Consider the following 19050-nt stretch of genomic DNA (forward strand, 5'->3'; position numbering starts at 1 on the left):
GAGATGAAGACCCTACAACCAGAAGGCCTTAATTTAGATCCATAAGAATGGGTTGCAGTTGTTGCATACCTCAGATACACTCCAGCTATAACGGCACTGCAAGGGTCCCTTGAGTTATGGGTATCAAATGTAAGAAACAAAGACACTGATCAATTAAGGATGATATTATATTATAGAACATTATCATACCATAGGCTAATTTATGACCACATATACAAAACACTACTATTATATTGCAGAGGTTGCAGTCAAACAATAAACAAAATAAAAATAAATAAATAAAATTAAAATAAAAAACATGTGGTAATCAATAATGCTGGGCATACACGGCCAGATAAAATTCCTGTCAGACCGACAGACATTTGATCTGGCCGGCTGCCAGCCGCAGATGTAGCCGGCATACACCGTGAGATTTCTCTCACAGTGTATTCGGCAGACATCCGCGCTCTGCCCCTGGGGGAGGAGACATTTCCCTGTTCCTTCTGTAGGAAGGAACACAGGAAATGTCTGTCTGTCAGCCGCGGCTGGGCATACACTGCCCGATGCGGCCGACAGTTTACCGGGAAAAATCGGACGGGCATGCTGGACAATCCGTCATGCCCGACCGAGCAATATTTAACCCTCGGTCGCCCCCCCACATGCTACAATTATCGGGGCGTTCCGCCGATATCAGGTGGAACGCCCCGATAATTGTAGCGTGTATGGCCAGCATAAGGCTACAAGATATATAATATCCAAGATATATTGCACTTGTAATTAATACAAACTTTCAAGTGCATATACATATATATATATTTATATATATATATATATTGTAAAGAAACACAGCCAACATAATTTAGTATCATGCCACACATTGTACTTTACTTAAGGACCAAGGTTGAAATTATGTAAGGACTCTACCTGTAAAATAATGAATGACAAAAGTACAACAGATTAATAGAAGACATCGCATTAGTACCAATGTAAAAAATCATACCCAAAATGGCCACCCGCGTAGTGGTGACATTATCTCCTCTAACACATTAGTGGAGAACTGAACAGCAGATGCGCTTTAGGAGAATACATGATCACTGACTTATGCTATACTATGTCTGCACATAGACTATAGAGCATGCGCAGTCATCTCGAACACCACATGGTAATGCAACAACACAGGACAGATCGCGCTCTAGCGGATGACCATGGAGGGCGCGCGCACACTGGAAAACTGGAAGTAACAGACCGGTGATTACATGGATGCATTTTACAAGGTATTTAAACCCCGATCAAGGACCACCATTTCACCTACCCTTGAAAAAGTCCCCACATGGGATGAAACGCGTTGGAACATTACCATCATTAGAAATGTGACTTTTATATTTTTATCCTCAGACCATATGTCTTTATGATCTGTACCTGTATTGTTAAATTTTCTCTCTGATACCCATATTGCCATAGCTAGGCATGGGTACAGAGTAATAAATGAATTTTAACCCTTCCCCATATACCCCCATACGCCCACACCTAACAACCATACAAGAAAGTGCATTTGGTGGACCAGCAGGAATACGCTGAGAGCTGGGTAAGTCCTACATGCTACCTATCTTCTGCACCATAGTGTTCATCAGCACCTGATACTGTGGCTTGTTTTGTGAATTCTTGAGGTGGAGTAGCAGTTTCCAGGTACAGAGACCATCGTTATTTCACATCAGGAAATTTTTAACATCATCAATCATAACTTTGATTCACATACAGATGAATACACTGCCTAAAGTTGTAGCAAAGCAACGTTTGTCACCAGGGCTGATGTTTTAAGAACAGCATTCCTACAGTAACCTACAGGTGGTTCACACCAGGACTGTGATATCAAGACTTTAGAATTTGGTCTATATAGCATAACATATAAACCAATAATCAATCGCAAACTCGTTCACTTAGGTTTCTACACTTTAACAAACACATTAGGAGTATATACCATAGATCACCATCAGATAATGACAACATAGGACCCCAGAGCTCAGACACCAACTATATATTTCATACTATTTAGGAAGGTGGGGATACCTTCCCGATGTTCAGCAGCTAGAGCTACTACTCATTAGCGTGAATCCTTAAATGTACCTATATTCTAGTTCTGTGATTACTTACTTAAGTTAAGGTGTTACTTCTATAATAACACTCTGGCCTTCCTTTCCCCTCTTCTAATCATTACCATATAATCTTCTGTATCCTTCTGACCTTGTATTTAGCCCCTACTACATTATGTCAGACACAACAACACTACAAAACACCAATGTGCTATTGCATTGTGCAAAACACCATACTGCTGCTGATTTGTGTCAGACACCACACTTCTACTACATTGTGTCAGACACCACACTACTAATCCATTGTGTCAGACACCACAATCCTACTATATTGTTATGCTATGCACCACACTTCTACTACATTGTGTCAGATGCCACACTACTAATACATTGTGTCAGACACCACACTACTAATACATTGTCTCAGACACCACACTACTAATACATTGTGTCAGACACCACACTACAAATACATTGTGTCAGACACCACAATCATAGTACATTATGTTATGCTATGCACCACACTTCTACTACATTGTGTCAGATACCACACTACTAATATATTGTATCAGACACCACACCACTAATACATTGTGTCAGACACCAAATAATACAGTATGATGAACAATGCTGATATAATATTGTATGTACCATGCAGCTAATAGACAGTATGTTACTGCTTTAAAGTGATGGGCACCATTGCTGGTAAATCCAATAAGCATCCTCTGCTAATGTAATAATATCAGCAGTGCTGCTAGCATAAGCTCATGTGTTTGATATTGGTGTTATTTGACCTTCATTACAGTTTACATAATGTAAGGGAAGTAATTGTTGTTATAATAAAATGGGTAGCGACATAATTTAATGGTAACTGATATTGGTAGAACACTGTTGGTACCACTGACCTTTTTACAGAGTGGACACTACCGCTAGTAGGTTTCCAAACAATTTATATGTAATGTGCTTCTATATACAACTTAGTGAACACATCCAACATTTTTGTTACTCTGGACATTAGTTACTATTGGTTACAGTATGTACTTTACTCTGGACATTAGTTACTATTGGTTACAGTATGTACTTTACTCTGGATATTAGTTACTATTGGTTACTGTATGTACAACTTATACAAAATAACTCCTTATCATCAATAGAAATTTCATTATAGCATAAGTTCCATGGAACACAATTCTTTCAATTACCAAATTAGACCTCTGCTTTGCAATCAATTATTATTACTGTTACTTCCTAAGTTGAAGGAGTTAAGAAAAACAATTATGAATATGGCAGGGATGTACTATCATCACTAATGTGGTCAAACCCCTGAAAATGCAGTTTTGGGGACTGGACCGCATTCCTGATATGCACCAAGCTTAGATTTCCGCAGCTTGGCCCCGATGGGTAATGCCCAGTGGAGGCTCCAGAGGTGAGGCTGCAGTGCAGATCAAAAATTCAAATAGGGGAGCCACACCAACTGCCATTTCAAATGCTGACAAACATTGCCAGCTGGCAGTTGGTGTGGCTCCACTATTTGAATTTTGCACTGTGCTGCAGATCCTCCTCTGGAGCCACCACCGGCGTGGCAATGCCATCTTCTTTCCGCAATGTGCTGTGAGAGAGATCCAATCAGATCCCTCCCAGCACCCCTGTCAGCACGCATGCCGTTCTTATGCATTGAGGGACTTCTGGGTCATAAACCTGGAAGCCCCTCTCTCACAAAGGACTGCTCTTATCAGGAGAGAGCGGCCTTTTGTAAATTTCTTCATGCATACCAGCATTATTAACATCGTCATGTATCCGGTGAGTAGCGGGATGCATCACATGCAAAATTAGGTGCTTGATGCCCCATGTCTTTTTCATATATCTATTTCATTTGCTAAGAATAGAACATATGTAATTTCAGTTTAAATATTTTTTTCTGAGCTCATTTAAATACAAACTAATTCTTTTTATCAGCTTACATATAGTTCTCAGATATCATCCTTGACTCTATAATGAGCTATGCATACTTCTCTAATAGCCACCCTCCATCATGGTTTGACTTGCAGCCAATAAAAGAGTCTTGTTAAAGTTAGGTCCTTTGTTATAGTTCTGTCAGCAAAATGAATTGCACCATTGGGCTTGAGCCTGACAGAACTGTGAAATAATTACACTGATTTGTTTAGGAAGGAGAAATCTATTCTGTGAATATTACGTGTATCTGAAAACAATTTGGTTGCACTAAAGAATCTTAACTCTTAAACATGTTTCCTTTAACTTTTTTGTTCAATACATGAAGCTTCTTTGATAGGCAAACTATTAAGGGATTAAAGGGGCATACACACGGGATGATGTGCTGCATGAACGATATTGGTGAAAGATTTCCCTTGAACTTTCTGTAGTGCAGGACAAACGATATTGGGTGTACACACTGACAGATATCTCTCAGTGAAGTCATCCTCCTGCCACATCTCTGCACAGGCAATCCTTGACGATATCATCCAAAATGGCCTGCATGTACGGACGACCAAAGAGATCATTATCATCTAATGGGAGCGCACATCGTTGGTCGTTCACTGCATACACACTGAATGATATATCGTTGAATGATATCGTTATCGTTCATATCGTTCAAAGATATTGTCTCGTGTGTATGCTCCTTTAGGGTGAGATGTATATCAAGCATCACATTTTGAATGTAATATATCCTGTCACTTACCACATGCATAGCTCCATTTATTAAAGGCATATGCGTATACAATTACAGTTAAAACCGCAAAGGACAGCTCTTCTTTACGTTGTGAGGACTTCTGGGTTTATGACCCGGGAGTCCTTCTGTGCATGTGTGGCCATTGGCCAGTGTATGTGCAAGCAGTGCGGAGACTTTGTGAGGGATCATATGCTGCAACAAGATGCTTCTATTAGACAACACCATCTATAGATGTCATTGCCTATGGGTAACAAGCTCCAGAAAGCTTCATTTCTCAATGACATGTGTTTGAGTCACCACCGCTCCCATTACCTCCCACAAATGCTCCCTATTTGTCAATCAAACTGTGCCCAAGTTCACACTGCACCCTTTGGGGGTCATTCAGACCCGCTCGCGAGCAAAGTTCGCTCGCTAGCGGGTCGATGTTGTGGGAATGCGCATGCGCACGACGGAGGGAGCTCCGACGTGCGCATGCGCGAGACCCGGCGAGCGATGAGAAATATGTCGCTCGGGGTCTCGCACCAAAGGGGGCGTGCTGTCAATGGTGACTGACAGCACGCCCCCTTTGGTGGGCGTGCCGGGGGCGAGGCGGCCAGACGGAGGCGTTCCCATGGGAACGCCTACCGTCTGAGTCTGGCCCCACTGACATCAGTAATGATGTCAGTGGGAGTGACTTTGACTCTGATAGAGCCAAAATCACTCCTGGGCTTGCGGAAGCGAGACCCTACCGCAGGGTCTCGTCGCCAGCCCGATGGTCACGATGGTCTTTGACCATCGCGACCATCTTTTTGGCCGCTCGCATAAGCTGTGGGTGGTCACCCACAGCTATGCGACTGGCCAGGAGGCCGCTCCAAATTTAGCTGGGATGGCCCTGATTCAGAGTGAGCGCTCTGGTCAGAGCGTTCAGCTCTGAATCAGGCCCTTTGTCCGTAATGAAACTCGTACACATGTGCAGTATGACTCACACACGTGTAGTATGGTTCATACCCATGTGCAGTATGACTCATACCCATGTGCAGTACGGTTCATACACATGTGCAGTATGACTCATACCCATGTGCAGTACGGCTCATACACATGTGCAGAACGACTCACACCCATGTGCAGTACGGCTCATACACATGTGCAGAACGACTCATACACATGTGCAGTACGAATCATACCCATGTGCAGTACGGCTCATACGGAATCGGTATGAAATACCGCTGGCCGCATGGTTCGATTCCCGGCAGCGCCTGGCTGACAACAGCAGAGTTCTCGGCAGCGGAAGCCTGACAGCGCTGGAAATCCCGATCGTGGTTAGGTAAGTACTAACTAACCTAACCCCCTAACCCTAACCCTCCTTAGGGGTGCCTAACCCTAAACTCCCCCCCAAGTGCCTAACCCTAATCCCCCCTCTAAGTGCCTAACCCTAACCCCCCCTTCCCTACTGCTTAAACCTAAGTCCCCCAGGGGGGTGCCTAACCCTAACCCTAAACCTCCCCCTAGCCTAACCCTCTCGGGGGGGTGCCTAACCCTAAGTCCTCCCCGGGTGCCCTAAACCTAACCCTCCCGCCCGTGGCTGTCTGCTCACGGCACCCGGCATCACTTCGATTGGGATGCCGGGCGGCGGTCTCCCGGCGTCGGGGAAATGCCAGGCGTCTAAATCTAGACGCCCAGTATTTCATCCCTCGCCGGGATATGACAGTCGGGAAGCCAGCTGCCAGTATTAAGGGAGCCGGCTTCCCGATTGTATACCGCTCATACACATGTGCAGTACGACTCATACCCATGCGCAGTACGACTCATACACATGCGCAGTACGACTCATACCCATGCGCAGTACGACTCGTACCCATGCGCAGTACGACTCATACACATGCGCAGTACGACTCATAGCCATGTGCAGTACGGCTTATACACATGTGCAGTACGACTCATACCCATGTGCAGTACGACTCATACCCATGTGCAGTACGACTCATACACATGCGCAGTACGACTCATAGCCATGTTCAGTATGGCTTATACACATGTGCAGTATGACTCATACACGTGCAGTATGACTCATACACAAGTGCAGTATGACTCATACACATGTGCAGTACGACTCATACACATGTGCAGTAGATGCCGGTATTTAGGCAGCCGGCTTCCCGATTGTATACCGCTCATACACATGTGCAGTACGACTCATACCCATGCGCAGTATGACTCATACCCATGCGCAGTACGACTCATACACATGCGCAGTACGACTCATAGCCATGTGCAGTACGGCTTATACACATGTGCAGTACGACTCATACACATGTGCAGTATGACTCATACACATGTGCAGTACGACTCATACACATGTGCAGTACGACTCATACACATGTGCAGTATGACTCATACACATGTGCAGTATGACTCATACACATGTGCAGTACGACTCATACACATGTGCAGTATGACTCATACACATGTGCAGTATGACTCATACACATGTGCAGTATGACTCATACACATGCACAGTACGACTCCTACACATGTGCAGTATAAAGATATCACTCAACTGTTTAAAATATCAGCATTGCATCCAATTGTGAATCAGGCCCCATTGCACCATGCTTCACTGGATGGGGAGGGGAAGTGAAACATGGTGCAAGTTGTACAGCATTCATGGGCTACATGCAAAAACAGCCAGTTTTAACCTACATGCAAATATATATATATATATATATATATATATATATATATATACACTGTATATGTCGGTTTGTCCCAGATACACTCTGTGGGGAAAAAAAAACAGTCATGTTTTCCTGTATAAGGAACTCTTAGTTCTGTATTTAGTGTTAACAAAACAGACAAAATAAAACAATACATTTAGTTGATTTTATGAAAACAGCCTGTTCATTGCTCATTATGTGTGCCCTGAAAGACGTGAGGTGCCCGGGTTTTTCATGACAAATGAAGAATTAGTTATAAAAGGGCTGCAGTGTGTATGGGTCATATTACACTACTCTCATCTTGTTCAGCATGTGCTCAGGCAGGGTAAGCTCCGACAGTATCATTAGCAGATCTCAGCCTTGGCTCGACACGCGTTTCTTCTCATGTTCTGGTTTTGCTTGGCACACTCCGTGCAGTGGCAGAGTCTCCTGTCTGCCACAGGATTGTCCTGTGGTTTTTCTTGGCAAGGAGCACATTTTTTTTTCCCATCTGATCAGTCTGTAACATAGAACTGTAAAAGTGCTAACAGCAGCAGTTTCCCTTCTTACTACGTAATGTTTCCGAAGTGTGGGCAAAGCAAAGGTGGTGGGAAGATGTTGGACAGCAAAGACTTACTCTGTCTGTGCAATCAAAATAATTACTAATGCAGACTCGCAACGTTTTAATCTTTGTGTATTTCGTTATAGTCAGAGCTGGCAGGAAAGGCACTCTCTCCAATGGAGGAGGGAGGGGGACTTCACCATTTGTGAAAATGAAAAGTTTCAGCTTTCATATCCTTAAGTAAATAGCCAGAGGGAATATTTGAATGGAGACACGAACTCTAGGATCCCTGCTGAGATAAAGTGAATGATATAACATTAGTTCTGCATTATATAGTGTGTGGGCTATTATACTGTGTCTATGGACCTGATCCCTTTGTGACTGCAATTCCATATGCAGCAGACTTGGGAAAATATTCTAATATCGTGATTGGCCATTGAGAAGCCCACCTCTGGTATCTTGCATCTGCAATTTATGTACAATAGTGGGAACATCGGAAATATAGGTCTCCCATCAACGTTCTGAGTAAGCCTATGCTGTCCCAGGCAGAGCGGCTGTCCTAAGATGCCAGGGCTTACTAGGGAATGCCCAGAAAATAGTCCCGACATGCCTTTTTCTAACCACCCCCCATTAACTCCTTAAAAGCTGACTACTTGTTATTCATTTTGCGAATAAACTCTCACTGCAACCACTGGCACTAACCAGGGCTTAAGTGATCCTGGAGAGGTGGTGGAACTCATCTTTCCCGCCACCTACTCCCCCTCCCCCCACCCACTCTAGTCTGACAGTGTGAGAACTGTTCTTTACACACACACAAACACACACGCACTGTTGTGTATAGGAAACTGTAAAGTGAATGGCTGGAGGCTGCCTAGCCACTACATCATCAGAGTAATTATGTGTCTGCCGGGCCTCTGAATTTTTTTATGAGGTGCTCACAAACTAGTCTATGGGGTCTATTTACTAAGCAGTGTTAGGAGACAGAGTGACAAGTGATAAGTCTGTGATAAGGTGCCAGCCAATCAGCTCCCAACTGTCATCTCACAGGCTGTGTTTGAAAAATGACAGTTGGGAGCTGATTGGCTGGCACCTTATCACAGACTTATCACTTTTCACTCTGTCTCCTAACACTGCTTAGTAAATAGACCCCTATGTCATTTGGATGCCCAATGTTTATTGCAACCCCTATTTATTGCCTTCACTTGGTTCTCTTAAGGATTCTGCCTTTGAACCTCTATATACCCCTGCCTATACCTTCTAATATCCTGCCTATAAACCTCTAAGGATGACGCTAATTTGCTTACGCAGACATACAGTAAATAAAAACTCCAGACCTAGAACTTGTGGTTCCAAAGCACAAAGTGTTATTCAAGTAAAAGTATAGCAGTTACACGCTATGATCCTCATATAATCTTAGTGCAAAGAGATTATACAGAACCAAGTACAATTATACATACGCAGCGCTCTCTGGTCCAGGTGTTAGGCATCAGCAAGAAACCCCTCGTCAATCAGCATTCAGCACAAAGACTAGGAACCCAGGGTCAGAGCACACATATTTATACCCCCCAGAAATAAACAACACAATACAGAAGTTTGTTGCTAATACCATTGGTCCTAAAGGAGAGGGCATATGTTACAAGGCATTTAACAGGTTGGTTCAAATAGACACGATCCAGCCTCTAACAACTGGTGGTCTCTGAATTCCCGCCCCATGCAAATCCTAACAGTTGTTCATATAATGTACATTTTGTTGCTTGAAGTCTCTGCAGTCCATAAGTTGAGAATGCATGTTGAGATCTCTCCATCGATATTACCGGAATACTGTTGAGAGAGTACGCATCAGTACAATACCAAACATGGCTTACTTATCACGTATAAAACCTTAGTTACGAAATAATCTTTATTTCCTAACAATTATAATAAATCTGCATACTTGAATCTTATACCTTAAAGCTTATGGAACCTTGTATGTGAATATGTAATGTGTGAGTATGTGGGGTTTGATGTAAAGATGATTGTTAACTTGAGGCATATGCGTGTGCGTGAAGCTAATATTCAGCGTTTTCATACAGGGTCTTATGCATTCGCTAATATGCGACTAGTTAACAGCGCAATTGTGCGTATTAATGTGTGTATGAGAATACCTAGCAGTGTGGAATTCTGAGCATTATAGTTCCATGACTTGCTCATGCCCCAGCAGCCCCCACCCTTTTCAGGCTCCAAAATACTGGTCTTTGTTCTCCCAGGGCCTGTGTGGATGCAAATTAGCACAGCTACAAGACCCAAACCTCAGATAACACTCTTGGCTTTGAAGGTATTTTATTGTAGGAAGCCTGCTAATGTAAGGTGCTACAAACGACCCTCTTGCTGTATTCGAGCAAGGCCACCTGGAGTGAGAGCAGACGTTATGTCCATGAAGCTTGTCTTCACAGGCTAGTTGTCACTTGGCCATTTGCTCTGTTTAGCTAATGCAATCCAATTTTCACATACTGTACAGCCATTTCTGAAATATATCCTTTAGGGGAATTATAATAATACACACACTTTTATCCAGAGCACCCAAACTACGTAAAGTCATGAAATGGGCTTTTGATGAATCGCCGTAACTTATGGCGATGGTCACAGATGCAATCGCATGATGCTAATAGTAATATCGCAACACATGTACTGAAGTGTGAGTTTATCTAAAATGGCGCTTAGGCGGCCATTTGCAAAATGGCGTCTTGCGATCTTATTTCCAAGATGGCGTCTTGTGGCCAGTCGCAAGATTTCATCGCTGCGATCCAATTTTAAACATGATCTTGTCTCAGTCAATAATCCAGCTTCGACACTTTCCTTTCCTATATGCTGGTTTCAAGGGACCTCTGAAGAAATTGAGCCTCCCTAGGCAGACAGTGAGGGGCTCTCTGTGAGACTTCTGTGCAGGGATTTGGTGGAGATGGAACTAGATAGAGCTGACGGAACTCAGTTCCACCCCGTTCCTGCCCACTTTAACCCCTGGCGCTAATCCATCGTTGAACTGCGCAATGCAGTTTGATTCATGCATAGTGGCAAAAAAAGCGCCCACTGTGTGCAACATCATCATTTAATTTCTGAATCGGGTCCTAAGTGCAAAATGGGATGCTGATATCTGCTGTAAATATTATTATTTAGGAGAAACTTATTTTTTTCTGTTATTCTACTCAGGTTATTAAAGAGTCCATGAATTATTTTGAAACACATAATGGCAAGAATCATTTCCAGCACATTCCTACACACATATGCACAATGCATTAAGGGTTGCTATATGTAGGCTAATTTGAATAAGCTCAGTTAAGATGTACTATATGTTTAACCTTCAGGTGGTGTGTGGACATGTTGATGAGGAAACAGAAATGTTTTCAAATGTTTACCAGCTGTAAGATACCAGCACTTGTCTGCAGCTCAGAAAATGATTGCCAGATACAGTACTTGTGAGGCTATTGAAAATAAGTCACAGATAAGTAAAAGGTTCTAAAAACATTAATGATTGTACTATTTTAACCGTTTTGACTAGACGAGGGCTCCATAAGCGGAGGCTATTTAAGAGTCCTACATTTTTTGTGATGGGTAGCCTAGAGAATCTGTTGCTAGGCAGTTTTTAGTTTGTGAGGTATTTTGTTATTAGTTCATGGTCAGCCAATTAGGTTTGATGGGGGCGGGTACATTTAGGCTGTACTATTTAAGGCTGATTTTGAATAGGTTCAGCCGCTTTTTCAGTTGGAAGCCCATCCCTCCCTGCCCAAAACCGTGTGTTTGTCTGTGTTTTGTTTGTCTTTACTAAAAATTCTTAGATCAGTGGGCGGGAAGGCGCTACTAACCAGCGGCCACTTGTGACGTAAGCGGTCGTTGTGAGGCACTTGCTCTCTTGAAGGACGGCGAGTGGGTCCTACCTACGAGGGTTGGACAATTGGGCACTTTCTTTGCGGAAGTGTCCAGACTGTGCCACAGTAAGGGGCGGTGAGACTTGCACAGCGCAGGTTACGCATTTTGAGAGGTGGGGGCATTTCAGTCATTCCCCAATTTTGTGGTAAGAATTATCTTGGCTAGAGCTAGGTTGTGGTGGTAGTGCCTTCTTTTGCCACCCTCTTTAATTAAAATAAATTTGCAATTCAATAAATATATTAATTCTAATTTGAACCAAGCAATTGTTGTCTGTGTGGTTATTTCCTTTAGAAGTTAAGCTTAGCATAAGAGGTTATTATGTTTTGTCACAATAAATGAATGGACACCTTAATACTTTTATACGTTTCATATGTTTATTGTTTTGCTACTGTATGCTAAATTGAGAATCATTTTATTGGCAAACTGGTTGGGGTAGTGTTTAGATTTACTGCCTTACAGAACTGAGGTCTTGGATTTGCTTCCCACGATGGCCCTAACTGTTTGAAGTTTTAGTGTTCTCATCCAGCTTGCGTGGGCTTCCTCTTGGTTCTCCAGTTTCCTCCCACAGTCCAAAAATATACTGTTTGGTTAATTGGATTCTGGCTAAAATGAACCCTAGTGTGTCGGTATGTGTATGTACATCTCATCTATACTAATATAATAAGAACGTTGTGCCTGTCTGTTTGTTCTAAGTAGGTGCAAGAAAACAAAATTTATTGACATAATCAATGTAAGAGATAGGTGTGGCACAATTTGCTGGCCGGCAAAGGGTGGGGGGAGAGGTGCTTTGGGCCCGCATTCACTTGAATTGGATAAACTACATACAGTAGCAGTCTGTGCATAGGGCGCACAGTGACATTGTTGTAAGTGGTGGTCGAAGGCGCTGCTGCTACCAGTCTGTATAGCGCTGGTCATCACGTGGGCCATCCCCCCAACAGGGTCCCTATGTAAAGTAGAGATTTGCGCGGACCCCCATGTTTTAGTTTTGGTTTTAATTCATCATCGTGTTTGGTTTTGTCAAAATCACCCTCAAGTGTTTTGGTTTGGATTCGGTTTTGGATTTCTAAAAACTGCTATTGGACCTGTTTACATGAAATCCGAAACCCAGGTTTGGTCTATAAATAAGAGTCCTGCAAATCTCTAATTCAAAGCAATTCAACTAGAACATATCAAATAAAATAAAAAATGTTGGTAGAAGCAATTTCATTGTGGGCAAAGCTGCGGGCAACAGCTAGTAGGTAATATAGATTGTAAACTCCACTGGGGTAGGGACGGATGTGAATGACCAAATCTTCTCTCTAAAATTATTGTAGAATATGTGTGCGCACTATACTGTATACTGTAACTAACTGTTCATAAACAACTAATAAACCCACTTTATGTACGTTAGTGGATTTTGTACAGTATATATCTGTTCATTAATAAATAATAAAACCACTTGGTGTACCTTAGTGTACTTTGTATTTTTTTTGTCCTCATTACAGATAGTTTTATTTTGTTAACAGATTATTATTATTATATTTATAAATTACATATAGTGACATGAAACAGAAGATAATGATGATCCTGTCCAAATTAACTTCAAGTCTAAGACATGTGGGGAGCATTTTATACAACAGGTAGCAGAATAACATTTGTAGATGTCGGTAAGGAAACTGTGTGTGTATAATGTAAGGCAGCATCATTATCAGCACACCAATAAACATGCTTTCTTTTGTTTAATGTCTTGGAAACTACCAATTTTTGTTGAGTTCCTCCAGACCACTGTTTCCACTTTCAAATGTTCGGTTTTACTGGTCTCTACCAGTTTTTGTCCTGTTTTCCAGGAAAAATTCCTTGTAAATACCCTGGCACATTTTTTTCTTAAAATACTGAGGTAATTCCATAACAGGAAATCTGACAGAACTAACTACAATAAAAACAGATATTGAAACTGAAAAGATAACTCAATCCTACCAGGAAAACAAATCAAAAGGTAGAAACAATATACTGTACCTTAACATTGCCAAAAACTGGGGAAAAAAAGCCAAACGTGGAAACATTGATGCAAACCAGGAGAAACTAAGAAAAAAAAACAAAAGTGAAAACACTACTTCAGACTCCCAGAGTAGCCCACCCTTTTCTAGTGAAGTGCACAGAAAAAAGCTGTGATTACATGACCTGTGGCAAATCATGTCATTATAGCCCTGACCTTTAAAGTTTTGTAAAAGAAAATTTATTTTAACCAATGGAGTTTTTCTCAGGTTTTACTTATCAGCATTGATTCAGTGTGAACTAACACAGATCTCCCTGCAGCAACTAGGACTTTGTAGCTCTCAGGAAAAATGTTGATGTACTGTAGCCAGCCAAATATATTTTATATATTGTCTTTACAATGGTGTGCACCACACCGATCCACCTTCTTCAGGTTTTTCATAAACTGGACATGCACATACTGCCAAATAGCAGCATGCATGGAGAATTCCTGTGATAATCTCTCAATGTGAACAAAAAAAACTAAAATATTGTATACCAGCAAGGCATTATTCTAACAAAGGCTTCCCTAGGCTAACCAAAAAGGAGTGCCCTAACACAAACAAACACACTTCCTTAGTTTACAAATGAAACGCATCTTCATCTTCCAAAGACACCCCCACCCAGGAAGGTCCACTGCTAGCAGGAGCTCACACTTATTCAGGGGCCTGATTCATTATGGATCGCTTTTCCGATCACAGCTGTGATTACGCACACAGTCCCATTGCGAAAATATGCTAGTGAATGCTATAGCAATGCCATCGCAGCCTAACACAAGGACGCCCACTTACCCTTACACATATCTGTAACACCTTGCAACTCTGCGAAAAAACACCACCCACAAACGGCACTTCCTGTCAATCACTCTGCGATGGATCTGAGTAGTCACTGTGATTGCAGTCCAAATCGCAGTGGCTGGTTCGCGCACGCGCACTGCATCCGCGATACACAACAATCAGCTGATTGCATGGGTATTAGCAACTGTGTTCCTTGCTGAATCAGGCCCTATAATGTCATGGAGAGACAATATTAAAAGGTCTAAAACTGTTCTCACCATTATTGACACAGAAATGTATATAATACCAATTACATTAAACAAAATTGAATGAAAGATAAAAATTAATAAAAAATGTTTGATTCACAGTATCACATGATAAAAAATATTGTCAGGATATAGATAAAAAATAAGCCATAACATAGATTAAAAGGTCTCACTGTATTTCTGCAATGCCACCTCAGCTTCAGGAGCAGGTTAAAGTCCTGGATGCTGGTGATTCACATGTTTCTGCTATTGTCATATTCCATTGCAGTTACAGTAGTGTTTTATGACCATGAGTTAGTACATTTAGATCTTGTTAGATCATTTTGTACAATTACGCATTATTTGGCTGTATGTTATTCTACCTGGTCCCTGTAATAGTATTTTATAGTAATAGTATTTTGTATGTTGACAGATGTTGTCATGGTGATGTGGGTCACATGTTCAGACCAGACCTTGAGGCATGCTGGGACGTCGGTGCAGTGGCGCCGCTTAATGACGTTATCGGAACTCCCCGTGGTCTGACTGATTCAGAAGTACACAGTGTGTTATCATCTATAAAGGTATGTATGTTTTATTCACTTTTTCATGTCTTGATAAAAGAGCAGCAGCTCTGAAACATTGATAATGGAATGCTAGTCTCAGCATATTTATTATTCATTAAGAGCCCGGAGTGTCGTCCAGCAACAGAGTGGATTTTTCCCTCCAAAAATCAGGTCTCAGAAAGAGGCAAAACGGCATCTTTCATGGACAAACACGTTTTGCCTCTTTATGAGACCCGATTTTTGGAGGGAAAAATCCGAACTCGGCATGCAAATTCGAACCTATCCAAGCCTGCACATCCCTAAAATATATATATATATATATATATATATATATATATATATATATATGATTCCTGTGTGGTGTATCTGTAAAGGAATTCACCAGGCTTGGCACTGCAGTATAGAAATATATTAATGACATGTCATGTCCACAGCAACGCTTCTGGACCACGCAGCTGAGTTGCCTGTGAGTGACGTCACAGCGTCACGTGGGTGAGGCGCATCTAGAGGTTGCAAGGCAACCGGACGCTGTCTACAGCTCCGGGCTGCGGCTGTAAATAAAAGTGAAAGAGTAAAACAAATAAACCAAAAGAAGCTGGAATCAAGGAAAGAGTACAGGCTGGTGTGAAATGCACATGTTGGATGTGTATCAAGTATGATGCATAAATATGCTAATGCAAAACCATGTATGTGTGCCCCCTTAATAGGGAAGCGAATAGTGTCATGAATATCGTAAACATGTATGTGATATCATAAATGGGCAAAAAGAGATATAGTGAAAAGAATCTGATCTGCACATGCATACCATGTAGCGAAAACTATACTCTCTGGATAATGAGACTCAATATACAACATATATAGAGAGAAGGGAAAGAAAGAAAAACTGCTGGGGCTGAGGGAATATGTAAAAGATGGCCAAAAGATGACTAGGAGGGCATGTGAAGGACTGAAGTTCCCTGATAGGGCAACAAGTGGATGAATAACCACATAGGGACAAATAAACAAGAATATCGATACATTCAAATTTATCGGAACACATTCCAATTAATGCGTTTGTTTAGTCCCTTGGGATGTAGAGTTTCCAATTTGAATATCCAACATGACTCAAGTCTCAAAAGGGCTGCATTCCGGTCACCTCCTCTTGCTGATTCAGGCACTTGGTCAATCATTTGATATTTGAGTGCTGTTAATGGGTGCTGTTTCAGCTTAAAGTGGCGGGCCACTGGTTGCTCACTATCCTTCCCTGCACGTGCTGACCTGATGGTGGATCTATGGAGCGCCATGCGCTCTTTGAACATGCGGCTTGTCATGCCAATGTAACAGAGACCGCATGGGCAAGTGATGCAATAAATCACGAATCTGGATGTACATGTTTAATATGGAATGTGAACTCTCTATAAGGATGTTTAAATTTGGATCCTGTTGTTAAATAGTTACACATGGTGCATGATGGGCACCGATAGCATCCCGGCTTTTTTTTCTGCCCAAAAATACCCCGAGTGGAATTATAGTTAGTAACATCTGCCTTCACCAGTAGCTCTTGTAAATTGCGTGCTCTCTTATAGCAGGTCATGGGTTTGATATTTTTGAAAGATGATAAGGTTTGGTCAGTAGTGACCATGCGCCACAGGGCCTTGGTGGCTCGTGGACTGATGAGACTGGAAGTAGAGAATTTTGTAGTCCAAATTAATCTATCTTCTATTTCTGTAGATCTTTTGTCCCATGAGTTTAAGAGATTATCTCTATCTAAAGCCAGAACCTTGTTTTTAGTATCCATGAGTGAACGATGGCTATATCCTCTTTGTGAGAATTTGTCCGCTATTTGATCGAAGGCTCCTGGTAATTCCATTCGGTTGCTGGTAATTCTGGCAGCTCGTAGCATTTGTGAATATGGTAGTCCCCCTTTAAGTGCATTGGGGTGATGACTACTTGTATCAAAAGGAGAGTTACGGTCAGTGTTTTTATGAAAAATGGACGTGTTTAATTGTCCTTCATGTAACTGTATTGTAACATCCAGATAAATTGCTAGTAGTGTGACTGCATTGATAAGTAAATTTGATGGGAGTCTGTCGATGGTTAATTTCTTCCATCATGGAAACAAATACTTCCCTTTCCCATTTCCAAATCATAAAAAGATCATCAATATTATGGATATACCATACTATATGCAGGTTGTACTGGTCATAATCAAGGAAGAAGGTTTTTTCTTTTTCAAACATATAGATGTTTGAGTAGGTCGGAGCTACGCTAGACCCCATAGCACAGCCGCTCTTCAGTCTATAGTATTTGCCATCATACCAGAAGTAATTATTCGTGAGAGTGATCTCAAGGAGTTTCAAGAACAAATTTTTATCCAATTTAAACTCATGTTGTAAATTACTGAGAAAACTAGATTTTGAAATTTGGTCAGATGGTTCAGGAAAGAGGTGGTGTCTTTTAAGTATGTTGACTGACACGTTATGTGAGGTTCTAACAGGGCGTCCAGATATTCCACCACCGGTTGAAGTGATGACCCCCTGGCAGATATAATAGGTCTGCCAGGCGAGTTGATAAGGCTTTTGTGCACTTTTGGCACAGTGTATATCAAGGGGATGACTGGATGTTCCTGTAAGAGAGCTTGTTGTCGAAACCGTATAAATTGGTTGCGATCGCTTAATTGCGCACGAATCGCAACACGACATCCATTGGACGATTTGATCGTCCATGGCCATTTTATGCGAACACACGTTCCCGCCGCATTCGCGCACGCACTTGCGCACGTGCAATTGCACATGCTCGCTATACATGCACACGCATCCCATGCCCCCGCAACTCGCCATATTGTGAATGGCGAGCCATGCTTCTGTGCTCACAATGGTTAAGTGCCATTTTTACATTACATAAACACATAACAAAGTTAGTACAGCAATACTGTTTAAATACTGTTTTGCGTTTCAATCGCATAGCCAGCTTTTAAGTATTATTGTCGGAAACCTTACCCCGATGGACAGCAGCCTTTCCTTACAATAAACTTATATCCCATTTAACCCTAAACTGACTGAGATACGTGCAATGCTATGTGTTTTAAAGGTATACAGTGAATATTACATGTTAAATAGCAGTTATATGATATCTGGGATTAAGAATAAGATAAATGGGTCATGAGTAGTATCTACCGATTTCCCTCTGTCTCAACAGGAATATGAAACCAACAGAATGAATATGGAAGGGATCACTATCGAGTTATGAAGACCTGCCAAGAATTATACTCTATACTGTAAAAATCACTGTACACATCCCCTGTAGAGTTGCAAGCCAAATGTTAGGACAAAGGGATTTTCTAACACAGTTCAACCTCCAGTGACATCAACCATCTACTAACCAATGAATAGCAACAACCATTGTGACTCAGTAATAAAGGGCCAATAGGGAACCCCTCTGAGTATTCAGCTTATGTTCAAAGGTAATTGTACACCTATAAATTCCTATGCAGTCTGGATCCCAAACCCTTTTGTTTGCTTCCTTTTTCCCTGCCTGACCCTAAAGAAACACACAGCAATCCTGATGGACAGCTGTTAG

At 41.9% G+C, this 19050-nt stretch overlaps 1 long non-coding RNA gene across 1 annotated transcript in view; it reads left to right on the forward strand.

The window, feature by feature from the left end:
• The window catches only part of LOC148542740 (uncharacterized), a 45195-nt gene extending 26397 nt beyond the window's left edge, over positions 1-18798 (forward strand). Inside the window, exons 2-3 of the long non-coding RNA XR_015877234.1 lie at positions 15363-15510; positions 18670-18798. This is a non-coding gene — a long non-coding RNA (uncharacterized LOC148542740). The remainder of the gene's footprint in view (positions 1-15362; positions 15511-18669) is intronic.
• The last annotated feature ends 252 nt before the right edge of the window (positions 18799-19050 follow it).

This window comes from Taudactylus pleione, unplaced genomic scaffold (genome assembly GCF_031769625.1).
Source record: "Taudactylus pleione unplaced genomic scaffold, aTauple2 ptg000009l, whole genome shotgun sequence".
NCBI lineage: Eukaryota > Metazoa > Chordata > Amphibia > Anura > Myobatrachidae > Taudactylus > Taudactylus pleione.